General features: G+C 35.4%; 1 protein-coding gene and 1 pseudogene across 5 annotated transcripts in view; one reads left to right on the top strand and one right to left on the bottom strand.

Annotated features, from left to right (window-relative positions):
* The window catches only part of LOC107967080 (embryonic stem cell-related gene protein-like), a 199,325-nt gene that overhangs the window by 66,841 nt on the left and 118,654 nt on the right, over positions 1–13,830 (top strand). The gene's annotated exons all lie outside the window — the stretch shown is intronic.
* Positions 5,132–5,895, bottom strand: LOC100612080 (caspase-3-like; annotated as a pseudogene).

Here is a 13,830-nt window from a genome sequence, read left to right as displayed (position 1 = left end):
GACATGGGGAGGGGAACATCACACACCAGGGCCTGTTGGGGAGTGGGGGGCTAGGGGAGGGATAACATTAGGAGAAATACCTAATATAGATGATGAGTTGATGGATGCAGCAAACCACTTTGGCATGTGTATACCTGTGTAACAAACCTGCATGTTCTGCACATGTATCCCAGAACATAAAGTATAATAAATTAAAAAAAATGCTTAATATGTAGAGAGGGAAGAGATATGCTAGGACTGGAAAGTTGGGAATCTTGTAAATGAAAAAAGTGAATTCCAGTTTATTATAGACCTCTGAATGCAGCTTACATGGCAGTCTTATAAAACCACTTGTAGTTCCACAAAATCAGTTTTTCTTAGCTGCTGTGTCATCTGATTGCCTTCCTTCTGCTTACCTTTTCAAGACTCAACTCATGGATTATCTGTCTCCTTTTGAGATTTTACTAATTCAGTCTGGGCTGGGTGATACTTCTCTGTGCTCTCATTACACACTAGGCATTACTCTCCCTCTTTCATTGCACACTGCACTGTATTATAACTGTTTCATCCATTACAATCATTTATTTTTTTCAAGTATTTTTGATCCACATTTGGTTGAATCCACAGATGTGCAACCACAGATACAGAGGGCTGACATCTATCTATCTATCTATCTATCTATCTATCTATCTATCTATCTATCTATCATCTGTCTGTCAATCTATCTTCATCATCATCATCATCATCTATCTATATTTCACATATTTAAAATTCAGTAATTAATATAAAATAGTTTTATGCTTCTTGGTGATTAGATGTCTAGGAACCAAATGTTCTAAGCTTAAAAATAAATATGCTTTTTTGATGACTTTGTGCACATTTGTGGTGTGTATCCATGGGAAGGAAGATGGGTGGAGATGAAGTAGCAGGAAGGAAGAAAACTGGGAAAGGGAGGGAGAAACAAAAAGAAGCATATGTGCTTGTTTATGTGCGTTTGGGTGCAAAAATATTTTTCTTTCAACTCTGATACTTTTTCTCATAGGATATGCTAGGTAAACATATTTTGGGAAACTTGCCGAAAGTGTATTCTCTTTGGTATTATGAAAATACACTATTATTTTCCACCTGTAAAATTATATCTGAATTGAGACTTAGCTACATCTGATTTTGATTAGTCTGTTGCACAAATAGAATCAGATGGCTTTACTTGGGAATGACTCATCAGTCCTTCATCCTCCTCTGTTAATGTTCTCCAAATTTAATAGCAGCATTATATAATCTATCATATGGGTAATATTACCAGACAGTTTTAGAAGAGGACACTTGATGTACTCTGGATACGCAGACAAGTATATTTTGCTATTTGAGTGCCAAAGGGGTATTCTAATTATCTTGGGTGACATTGTAACTCATTATATTTCTTTACAAGGACAGAGAAAAGAATCAATACAAAGAGCCTGTCTAAATTGTCTTCACACTCCAAAGTGTACCAGCTACAGAAGAAGCCAGCAACTTCAGATGAAGTATCCTATATCTCTGAACTCCATTAGTACTTATTAACTATTGTACTCGTTTGTTATTTTTAACCTTCTGTCCTGGATTGTTGTTTCACTCTCCAAGCACAAGATAAACTTCCCCAGTGCATCTGTAAACTTCTTATAGACAAGGACAATTATTATTATCTTATTTTTAGAATTAAGATTATTGGAAATTAACACTGATCATTCAAATTTCAAGTTATTTTGGAAACTTCACATTCAAAAACTTTTTATGTCTTCTTACATATTTCCCTATAACCAACAGAAGCATTCAAAGTTAAGTTTTGAAAGTTGGAGTCATTTATTAAAAAACAAAAAAATGCACATTAACTAGTCTCAATAATTTAAAGCTTCACAATTAATTTTATATTTGAGGATTTCTTTGTACCTCTAGCACTTTCCAAATTTAAACTAAGTGCTCAGAGTTTTATGTACAATTATCTTGGATATGACTTTACCTAAGCTTATGTTTCTCACCAACTGGAGTACTAATATCCCCTGGGAAAACTTGAGTTTGTAGCAGGGATACTTAAATGCAATAAAATAAATATGATAAATAATTTTTCTAAAAAGTGCCAATTAACTCAAGATAAATAAATCTTAGGTTCACACAAAAACCCATATGGAAATATTTACAGTGACTGTATTTATAATCACCAAAGACTGTGAACAACTCAACTGATTAATGGATATTCAACTTTGGTACATCCGCAAAATGGAACACTGCTCAGTGATAAAAGGAAAAAAATGATTGATTCATGCAACAATATGGAAGAATCTCAAATGTCTTATGTTAGTGAAATAAGCCAAGCTCAAAAGGCTTAATAGTGTATAAGCCCAATTATATGACATTGTGGGAAAAGACAAATTACAAGTACAGAGAACAGATCAGTTGTTGCCAGGAGCTGGGTGGGAAGGGGTTGACTATACAAAGAGGCATTTTTGGGGTGATGGATTGTTGTATATATTGATTGTGGTGTGGTTACATGACACTATACATTTGTCAATACTCATAGAATGTACACCAAAAAGAGTAAATTTTACTATATTACATTAAAAAAATTATATGACAAGAAGCCTATGATGGCAAGATGTTATAAAATTTGTGCTTTCAGTATAGTAATTTGTTACATTTTCTGAAGTAATTTATCTATGTATTTCCAGATTTCCTTCCTTCCTTTCTCCTTCCTTCCTTCCTTTTCTTTCTTTCTTTCTTTCCTTCTTTCTTTCATTCTTCTTTCTTTCTTTTTGTGTCTTACTCTGTTGCCCAGGCTGGAGTGCAGTGGCACGATCTCTGCTCACTGCAACCTCTGCCTCCTGGGTTCATGCAATTCTCCTGCCTCAGCCTCCCGAGTAGCTGGGATTACAGGCACATGACATCCTGCTTGGCTAATTTTCGTACTTTTAGTAGAGACGGGGTTTCGCCATGTTGGCCAGGCTGGTCTCGAACCCCTGACCTCAGGTGATCCACCGCTTCGGCTTCCCGAAGTGCTGGGATTACAGGCATGAGCCACTGCCCCAGGTCTCCAGATTTTCATTCAATTATTCCATACTGAAAAATGTATCCTAAGAAAATCATAACAATATGAAAAACCTAAATACATAGTGATGTTCATTACCTTTTTAATTGGTGAAAATGCTGCCTTATTGCTTTTACTTGCATTTCTGTATTTGCTAGCAAAATTTTATATTTTTCTTATGTTTGTTAGACAGTTTTATGAGAAAGAGTAAGATTAATATCCTCCAGTGGTTGAAGAGTAGCAGATCTTCTGTTCTCTTCTCAATAAACATACAGAGCCATTCATTTCTGTGAAATAACTACAGATAGCCTGGGATTTAGTAAAATTTTTACTGTTGTAGAAAAATAAACACATTGACATAAAAAAATATGATTGCTAGTCAGGCTATTTAGTAAGATTTGGGTTTAAGTATCTTTAGAACATTTTATCGTTGAAAATTTGTCCTCAAATTTTAACTTTTCTAATTCAGTCAGAACTCTTGAATTTCATATGTTTAATATAAGAATATGGGAAATGAAAACCACAAGTTTTGTGCATTCATTTTCCTTGGGAGCTTACAATTTTGAACTCAACCCAAACTTTTCATTCTTTTGCATTCATTTAATTTTGGCAAAAGGTGCCTTTTCGTTCATGAAGCTTTTAAACTGTCCATTAGATACTGCAAAACAACATTTTGAAGAATGAAAAATAGATGAATGTAAACCACAAAATGCTTTCTTAAAAATGGCCATATATTTAAAAAATAAATAAGGAAAGCGCTATAAAAATGTGCTAGGATAAGGTGAGAAGGTAAATATTTGTGAGTGTGAAGACCATCTGTAGCAATGACAAAAACTAGAGATACAGTGCCTCCTCATTCATGATTCATTCACTAAATGTTTCTTGAGCATCTACTATGTCTACAATGTTCTATGCACAGTGATTTTTTTTTGTTTTACAAAGTAGGCAACAATCCCTTCCTTCATGGCCCTCACATTCTAGCTTACTCAGAAACGGGAACAGGTGGAATTTAGTTCATCCTCAGGTGTTTTTTTACCTTTTTGCTAAGTACATACTATCTTATGTAAAGTTAATGACGTGGAGAAAACATTGAAATGTGTATTCTACTACATTTTTCTAGTCAACCTTTCTCTTACTTCCAGAGAAGACAGTTTTCCTGTCCTTAAACCTTTGCCTTTCTCAAAGTTAGATTCTCAGTAGGTGACTTTGCTTCTGATTTTATTGAGAAAATAGAAGCAATCAGAGGAGAATTTTCTTATCCGACCAAATCCGCTGACCTGCATCCTTCAGAGCTCATAGTCACTGCCTCCCTTCCTATTACTGTTTAGGAGGAGCAATGTGCCTATTTTAGGTCAAACCATCCTCTCAGGCACTGCATTCAATCCCCTCTTGCCTACTCACAGTGTTTGCTTCTATAATTATCCACTATCATTCCTAGTTGTTTAATTCTTTTCCAGTCACATAAAAACATGATATAACATTTATAATCTTAAATAAAACATTATCCCGAGATGCCACATCTTCCTGTAGCGGAGATCCCATGGTTTTCCCTTTCACAGAAGCTCCCTGAAAAAATTGTTTATAGATGCGATCCTCTCTTTACCTCTAGTTCTCTCTGGGAACCACTCCAATTTAGCCTTACTCCCCATCAGTGCACACAGACAACTCTTATTCAGATTACCAAAGACCTCTAATATTGACATTGCCAAAGTCAATGTCAATATTCAGTCCTCATTTCAAGAGGTCATGATAGAATTGTTCACTTTCTCCTTGAAAACATGTCTTTACTTGACTTTGAAGATATCCCCCATGAAGTCCCCCATTCCACTATTGCTAAGCTTCCTTTGCTGCATTATCTTTCTCTTCCAGACTTTTACATGTTGAAGTACCCAGGACTCAGTCCTCAATCTCTTCTTTTCTCTACCTATACTCACACTTGCATTTCAAGACTTTAATAACTCCTATCTGCTGATTATACCCAAAGTATTTTTCCAGCTCAGAATTTTCTTTGAACTATAGATTACTTCTAATATCTGATTGGATGTTGCACAAGCATCTCAAATTTAAAGTGACCAAAAGTGAACTTCTTATTTCTCACCTTCCTCCAATTATACTCCTTCTATAGTCTTCTCCATCATAGTAAATGGCATTTAATCTACTGAGTTGGTAAAGAATCTTAGGGTCATCTCTCACTCCTATCTTTCTTTGGTTCTCCAGTCTCAATTTATTAGCAAATGATGTCTCATATGCATACAAAAATTCGGCCTTCACTGGTATTTTATGACACGCCATGTCATCATCAATACCACTGTCAGTCTCAATGCCAGAATCCAGTTCTGTACCATGGCAGGCCTGAATAATGAAAAGCTTGGGTTTTCCAGTTAGACTTCTACAACAATCCCCTCTGAAAAAACTTGTTACCTTTTTCTGGTCAACAGGTCCATTTGTTCCAAAAATTATTCCTTCTTCACCATGGCTCCAAAGCACACAAACAAAACTGCTCCTTTTGCTGTGATCTTCTTAAGAAACACTGTGCATCAATTCCACAATTTCTTGACATGTAAGATGATTTTTATTCCTGACTTCATATTTCAAGGTTGTGAGTGTTTCCCTGAGGTTTGCCACATTGACATCTGTACCAGACCAAGATGCCATTCCAGTGCTTTTATGATTCCACTTATTCTTATCATTAATTATTATATAATACATACACTCATTTCAGGACAATCCGTTTTATAACTGTTGTCCAAGGATATTCCAGAGCCCATTGATTTGCTTCCATGTATGATCTTTGGTTCCAAATTTTTAATGGACTTTGAATCCACTGAGTTTTCAGTGTTCTCTGTGGATATTTTTATTAACGCACATCCTCCTCACACCTTCCACAGTCTCCTCACAGCCAGCAGCTGCCCGCTTTGCTCTGCATCTGCATGGCTTCAGCATCCCACAGCCGGGAGAGGTGAGCTCCAGTCCAGAGTGGTATCTTTTACTCTGAGATTAGGTTGTGTCTGTTATTTGGTTGTAAAATGTACTATCTTTTATAAAAGGCTAATGAAGTAGAGGGTTGGTTGATTGTTTGGTTTTAAAAACAATATACATGTTTTACATAATGAGAAGTTGGCAATTATATGGGTTTTTGTATGTGGCAAAAACATAAAATTTACCATGTTAACCATTTTTATGTGTATAGTACAATAGCACTACCTATATGTACATTGTTGTGCAACAGGTCCATAGCACTTTTTCATCTTGCAAAACTGAAACTCTGTGTCTGTTAACATCTTCCATTATCCCCATGTTTTCTGCCTCTGGCAACCACCATTCTGTTTTCCGTTTCCAAGAGTTGACTACTTTAGATATCTCATATAAGTGGAATCATTTATCTTTTTATAATTGGCTTATTTCAGTTAGTGTAATGTCCTAAAGGTTTTGTAGCATTTGGTAGGGCTTTCTTTTTTTTAAAGCTGAATAATATTCCATTGTATGTTATGTATATCACATTTTATTTATCCATTCATCTGTCATATATATTTAGGTTGCTTCCAACTCTTGGCTATTGTGAATAATGCCACAATGAACATGGGTGTGCAAATATCTCTTTGATATTTTCAATTTTTTTGGGACTATTTCCAGAAGTGGGATTGCTGGATCATATGGTGATTGTATATTTAATATTTTAAGGAATCTCCATAATGTTTTCTATAGTAGCTGAACCATTTTACATTCTCACCAACAGTGTTCCCAAGGGTTCCAAATTCTTTACATCCTCACCAACCCTTGTTATTTTCTGTTTTATTTTCTTTTTTTTTTGATAGAAGCCATCCTGACAATTGTGAGGTGATATCTTATTGTGGTTTTAATTTATATTTTCCTGATGATTAGTGATGTTTAGCATCTTTCATTTGCTTGATGGGCATTTGTATATCTTCTTTGGATAAATGTCTATTCAAGTCCTTTGTCCATTTCCTTCCCCCGCCTCCCCGCCACCAAAAAAAAGGGTCTTTCTCTGTTGCCTAGGCTGGAGTACAGTGGCACAATTACAGCTTACTGCAGCCTTGAACTCCTGGGGTCAAGCAATCCTCTTGCTTCAGCCTCTTGAGTAACTGGGACTACAGACACAGATCACTGAACCTGACTAATTTTTTATTTTTTAGAGACAGTTTCACTATGTTACCAGGGCTGGTCTCAAACTCCTGGTCTCAAGCAATCCTCCTGCCTCAGCCTCCCTAGTAATTGGAATTACAGGAGTGAGCCACCAGTCTCATCTCTTAATTAGGTTATTTGTTGAGCAGTTGTTGAGTTGTATATTCTGGTTATTAACCACTTAGATATATGGTTTGCAAAGATTTTCTCTTATTTTGTAAGTTACCTTTTTACTCTACTGTTTATTTCCTTTGTCACACACTTTAAATTTTGATGTAGTTCATTTGTCTATTTCTGCTTCTGTTACCTGTACTTTTGGTGTCATTTCCAAAAAATTATTGCCAAGACTAATGTCATGAAGCTTTTTTCCTATGTTTTCTTCTAGGAGTTCTATAGTTTCAGGTCTTATGGCTAGGTCCATTTTGAATTAATTTTTGTATATAGTTTAAAATTAGAATTTAACGAATTTTTTGTCATGTGGATATCTAATTTTCCCAATACTGTTTATTGAAGAGACTAGTCTTTCTCCGTTGTATAGCCTGGGCATGTTTGTCAAAGATTATTTGACCATATATGAAAGGGCTTATTTTTGGGCTCTATTCCATTCTACAGGACTATATGTTTGTCTTTCTACCAGTACCTTACTGTTTGGATTACTATCGTTTTGAAATATATTTTAAAATCAGAACTTTTGAGGCCTCTAGTTTTGTTTTTTTTTCCCTCAAGATTGTTTTGGCTGTTTGGTCATTAAAAATTTTTTTTTAATTTATTTTTTTTGAAATTTTTCCAAAATCTAAAATTGTGTGAACTATTTATAAGAATATTTTCTTTATGACAAATGATGTTTTACACAGTGTTACTACATGTTCACTTAAATAAAAGCAAATTTCCATTTTTAAGCTATATTCACTATTCTGCGGCATTCAAAAAGGTACATCTTTTTGAATGTTTACCAGGTACATCTTTAGTAATTTAAAATAAAAAAACATATTTCTGTGAAATGTATAATTTTTGACAGTACATGATTTATTTGTCTACCCACACTCTCACTGAATAACTATTGAGCACCTACTATGTGCCTGGCAAGATAATCCAGCTCTGAAGATGAAAGACCTGTTTTCTGCCATCATGAAACTTATATCCCAGACAATAAACAAATGAAAAAATTGTGTTTAATATTATTATTTCATCAAATTACTTGCACAAGGGTAATCACCTAGAGGGACTTAGCTCTTACAGTTCTGATGTTTTCTCTACAAATGGCTCACAGAGCTTTGAAAATTGGTCAACTGATGAAACTATGAAAGCCTGTTTCCATAAGAATAAGACTGCTTCAGCTTGGGATCTCTGGGAATGACACTTATTATTACCTGTCTTACTTGGCAAGTCTGAAGCTCACTTTTCGCCATCTGTGAGATGGAGATGAGACAATCTTATAAGATGATGATTAAATGAGATAACGTAGGTAAAGTACAAATTGGTTAGTGCTCAATAAGTCTTAGCTACTACTGCCATCATCATTAAACATTAATATATTTTTATTAATGCCCAGAGACAAAGAAAGTAAGGTAATTATCTTAGGTAGCATAATAAGAAGGAAGCTCTGGCAACTTCTCTTTTAAACTTCTTGCTGATTGCTGACTTATAAAATAATTTTGTTGCAGGCAAAGTTTAGAATATCTGTTTTGACTTTACAGTTATTGATCAAGTGAACTGCGGTGCACTTTGGTTATTTGATAATTTAAGGGAGACTATATAAAAATCATAGTCAAGTAATTATAGCTAATCAATACTGTTAACTAGGTAGCTTATTTACTTCTCAGTAGGATGCCTTATGCCTGCATGAAGTCACTACCACTCTGCTACTATGGTTACCTGTGGACTTTGAACAAGAGACTGTCATATATATGAAGGTGTAGTTTGCATCAATGACTAAAATGATCTTTAAAGAAAGAAAAAGAAAAAGATATGTGCTTTATTTTTCCATTTGTGGCCCTCACTTCCAGTGTATATATAAAAGAAAAACATTTATTTCCTTATTTATTTAGTATATTTGATAAATATTTAGAGTGTCTGCTATGTTCCAGGCTCTCACTGAAAATTCTAAGCTTTATCTGACAAATAGGGTATATCTGGTATCTTTACAACCTGGAAGTGACAAGTAACATATGTATTTTTTTTAGTAGGTTGGTATAATAACATTTATTAAAATAGTGCTGTGGGTTAACAGAAACAGCACAGAACCAAAGAATTAAAATGTAAGCTATGTAAAATCCCAACTAAAACCCAAAAGTGCTAATGTAGCCATTCATTAGCTAACTAAAAGCCCAAAAAAAGACAAGACACCCAATATAATAAAGTAGTGCAAAACAATTGGCAATTTTCAGTTATCAAAATTGTGAATTCTGCATTTTGTATCATTTCCTCAGTCAAGAACAAAATTCTTTTTGAATGTTATATAACATACATATAAAACAAAATAGAAAAATACATTATAAACTTGTAACAATGGCTGTAAATACATTATCTTACATGTTTCTCATAGGGTATAGTAGTTGCTTATGGTATATATAGCATGAAATTACTAAGATAATAAAGAATAGACAAAAATATATGTCAACTGTACGATAACATACAAGCGACACTCCCATCTACCCACTCCAAAAAAATTACATAATACTTTTAGAAAAAAGTCTTAAAAACTACATATTTTAATGAGAAATAAATTCAAGAAATGATAATACTGAGAACCAAGGCGTTCAGAGATTTCAAAAGTCATGCTTTTTTTCAGTTGATCCGAAATTTTGTCAACTGAGTTTTCAAAAGTTTGCTCAGAGCCAACGTTACCCATAAATGTCACACATTTATTATCTCATACATATCCTTTCTTCCCTCAAAAGACCTCTGATAAACATCTAAAATGTCCAGGTATAACATAGTTGAGATGAAACTGGATCAAATACTGGTATTGTTTTTAACAACTATCACCTCAAGTGTCACGAATTATTCAACCAACCAAACAACATAAAAATCAAAATGGCACAGCATATATTGTAAATAAATCAAAACTGTATGTGTAACAGAAAGACAAAGCAGTGGCTATTAAACTAAAGCTAGCTGGATACAAAACGGTGAATATCTATTGCATAGTAGATTAAGTATTGGAATAAGTCTAAAGAAAAGAAAGTGCCTTATTTTCTTTCACGGCCATTTAGTCAAGTGTCTCATAAAGATCTGCTCCTCCCTCAGAATACAAGTTAATGCATGTTACTCAGTCACCTAGTATGTGAAAGAAGATATAAGGGAGACAAATGAGTTGACGGTTTGAATTACATGATTTTTGCCACGTTACCTTGATGCAAATTTGCCAAATCTGATACTGTGAAAAGATTTGATAACTTTTCTAATGCCTGACTGGTAAGTTTTAAAACATCATTCTTTAAAAAAATCATAATTGAATAGTTTTGGTTGTTCTAGTCCTCAATGTTAGCCCAAAGGATTCTGAGATAAAAATTATGTGTGATCTGAACTTCAGTTTACAGACAAAATTAGAGCTTTGTTTTATTTGGAGAAGGGGGATGCATTCATTTTTTTAAATTTTGTTTTTAATTAATTGGAGATAATAGGATACCTAGCAAACGTTTTCACGAAAGTGAATCTTTGTGATTTTCATTCTGGAAAACAATGTTTTAAATCACCCAAATTTAATCAAATGTCTTTATATCATACCAGATAACTTACATAGTGCATCTCTTTACTGGTTTCAGTAACCACTGCCTCCCCTGCCCCTTAACTTTAAAAGAATGTGAAAAACTAGCCTCATAGTGCATATAAATACTCAACCACATTTCAGCTTAAGTTTCTAATTTCTCAAGAAGTTCAGTTAGTTAGTCATGTAGTTGAAGCAATTTGTATGCAAAGCCTACATCTAAACACTTGAGTGAATAATCATTAACTGCTCAGTACCAGACGTGGCAATGCACAGTATAAACAACCGCTCAGAGACCTACTGCACTCAAGCAATGTGACTCCCATTAGTGTTGGCCAGTTCCTCAGAAGTTGGGGGATCAATGCCATCTAATCAAGCCAAACAGAAGCAGTGCATTGGTTTCCCACAAACCATGTGAAAATTAGGGCAACTGACATTTGTATTGTAAGCAAGGCTGAATGGTCAGGAACGCTTATACGTTAATAGAGATACTAAGATATTAATAGAGTTAACAAAACACAGACTGAATGAGATCACAGTAGTCTGGAATGTTGGCTTTAAACCAGTGGTTGAAGGTGACACAGAGAAAGGACGTAATTTGGTTGACTCTTTTTGATTCAAGGACCTTGGAGGGCTGAGGTCCAAGCAGTGTCAGAGGCTTGATGAGGTAAATAAACTGCATGTTTGCTCAGTGCTCAAGTGGTATGGCCCTGAGCAGTGGACTCAGTGACAGTGGACTCCCCCCCAGCTTATCAACTCGTTCCTCTTCCACACCTTCCCAGCGTCACAGTCGGAGGTCAGCAGGAAGCCGAGTCAGTACCTTCTTGATGGCCTCCCCTGCCATCTTGTCTCACTTGGAAACCATTTTCAGTTCATTTACTATGTAACAGGCTTTTAAAAAAATGTCATCCCTCATAAAAAACTCTTTAAAAATCCTCAAAATACACTATAGCTCTTAAAAAGTCGGCATGAAGCATTTATTATGGAAAAAGTGGGGGCTTTGAAGACAGATAGATCTGGGTTTAAACTCCACTTCTGTTACTTAATAGCTGTGTAAATGACCTCTCTGAACTTCACTTTCCTCATTGGTAAGATGGTGGGTGAGGATGATATCTAATTTATATGGTTGGCTGAAATAATGTAGATAAGACATTGATCTCAGCAGAGATCAATACATGCTTATTTTCTTTCTGTTCTTGGCACTACAAGATAGACTTTTCAAGTCTAGATGTAGAAATATATTTTTATACATTCATTTGCATACATTCTTTCAACAGACAATTGTTGAGTAACCCCAATGGGCAAAAAGTATGGACATTTGGATGGCTACTGATTTGCAATAATGCAAATATGCAAATAATGCAAATCAGTATTTATGTACATTTGCATAAATACTAGAGTCTTTATGCAATGCACAGTATGAACAACTACTCAGAGACCTCAAGCAATGTGACTCCCATTAGTGTTGGCCAGTTCCTCAGAAGTTGGGGGATCGCCATCTAATCAAGCCAAACAGAAGCAGCACATTGCTTTCCCACAGACAGTGTGAAAATTAGGGCAACTGACATTTTTATTGTAGGCAAGATGAATGGTCAGGAATGCTTATACATTCATAGGGATACTAGAGTTAACAAAGCACAGACTGAATGAGATCACAGTGGTCTGGAATGTTGGCTTTAAACCAGTGGTTGAAGGTGACACAGAGAAAGGATGTAATTTGGTTGACTCTTTTTGATTCAAGGGCCTTGGCAGGCTGAGGTCCAACTAGTGTCAGAGGCTTGATGAAGTCAATAAACTGCATGTTTGCTCAGTGTTTAAGTGGTATGGCCCTGAGCAGCTGACACAGAGGCTTGAAGCTCTAAGTATTAGGGGCCTATATAATGAGTGTTCCAGCACCCCATGTCCAATGTACTCACAGAGGCTTGAGGATTCTAGGAGGTCAAGGCTTCACAGGGAATCAGAAGAAATATGGAACATTTGTGAACAAGTGGCAGTTGTAAGAGTTTTCCCTCTGTGATCCTGGGATTGGCTAGATCCTTGCTTGCCTAGCTCCAAAGCTGTCCCAGCAGTGTGGGTTGCCTAGAAATCCTGGTACTCTGAGTAGTAAAGATGACAAGGTCTGGAAAAGGAGGGCTTTCTGATGGTAGCCTGCTGGATAGAATAAAGAGGTCACTTAAATAAGCTCTCCACTGCTGGGACATTTGGTTGCCATTTGCTTTCTTGACTTGAAGAAGGAAAATTGAACCAAATACATTCTTTAATTTGGAGCAAAGCAAGCCCTGAAGGGTTATTTCTCAGAATAAAGGTAGCCTGAAGGCTATTTGGCTTTGGTTTATACTTATTTATCTCATATACAAACCAAATTCCTAGACATAGGAAAAAAATGACTTTTACCCCGAAGCAACTGTTAACTATAGCAAGAAGAGTTACAAAAGCAAATTTTTAATTCTGGCACTGGTGTGAAATATATCCCTTGGATGTAGTGTCTTTATTCAATGCACAGCCTGAACAACTAGTCAAAGGCTTTGCATTTCTACCTAGTTGTTAATAGATTTGTGATCTAAATAATTTTGTTTTGAGGAAGAAGCAGAGTAACTGAGATTAACTATAGGATATCAATAACTACCTCCAATCCCCATCCCAAGCCCTAGACTTTTTTTTGCACAAGTCTCTTCTTTCCTCAAGATGTCCGAAACATATTGTTAAATCATGAAGGAATTGCCCTAACTTCTAATATTTAGGCATGATTTTCATATAACCTGTGTAATGTCAGAGGGTCATTGTCATTTTTCTGGCTTCAGTCCTTCCCATTCAAAGGAGACTAAAAGCTTTTATATTTGTTCCAAGTAGAGCTGGATTTCCGCAAATCTAATTTCACTGACTCATAAACTGGTCCTTTTTGCTGCCTCACGTTAGCCAAGTTTTTCATTTCCTGCACTAG

The sequence above is a fragment of the Pan troglodytes genome, chromosome 1 (genome assembly GCF_028858775.2).
Source record: "Pan troglodytes isolate AG18354 chromosome 1, NHGRI_mPanTro3-v2.0_pri, whole genome shotgun sequence".
Lineage (NCBI taxonomy): Eukaryota > Metazoa > Chordata > Mammalia > Primates > Hominidae > Pan > Pan troglodytes.
Note: the sequence above shows the minus strand (reverse complement) of the source record. Positions and strands in the feature narration are given on the sequence as shown.